The sequence below is a fragment of the Solanum tuberosum genome, unplaced genomic scaffold (assembly GCF_000226075.1).
Source record: "Solanum tuberosum cultivar DM 1-3 516 R44 unplaced genomic scaffold, SolTub_3.0 scf00137, whole genome shotgun sequence".
NCBI classification, from domain to species: domain Eukaryota; kingdom Viridiplantae; phylum Streptophyta; class Magnoliopsida; order Solanales; family Solanaceae; genus Solanum; species Solanum tuberosum.
Window position 1 is genome coordinate 540,294 of NW_006239066.1, and position 325 is coordinate 540,618.

Genomic DNA, 325 nt, shown 5'->3' on the forward strand with positions numbered 1-325 from the left:
TGCCTTTAAAATTCTTTAGTTTGCAGAATGAGAGATGCACATTTTTGTTTGATAAAAAAGTATGTCAAAATGTTATGGTTGGAAGGCTATTTGAAAAGAAAAGTATATCTATGTGATAATCTATAAATATGTTTAATTCTGTTTGGAGATAAATAAATAAACTTTTGTAGTTTTGTACTCCATGTGAAATTTGATTGTGTGTGATTTTTGTAGACTAAAAACTTTTGTAGTTTCTAATCTGGATAAATCAGACTATGCAATTGGTTTGAAAAATGTGAAAACTTCACATAATAAGTCAATGTTGTACTTTTGACTTTCTATAAAC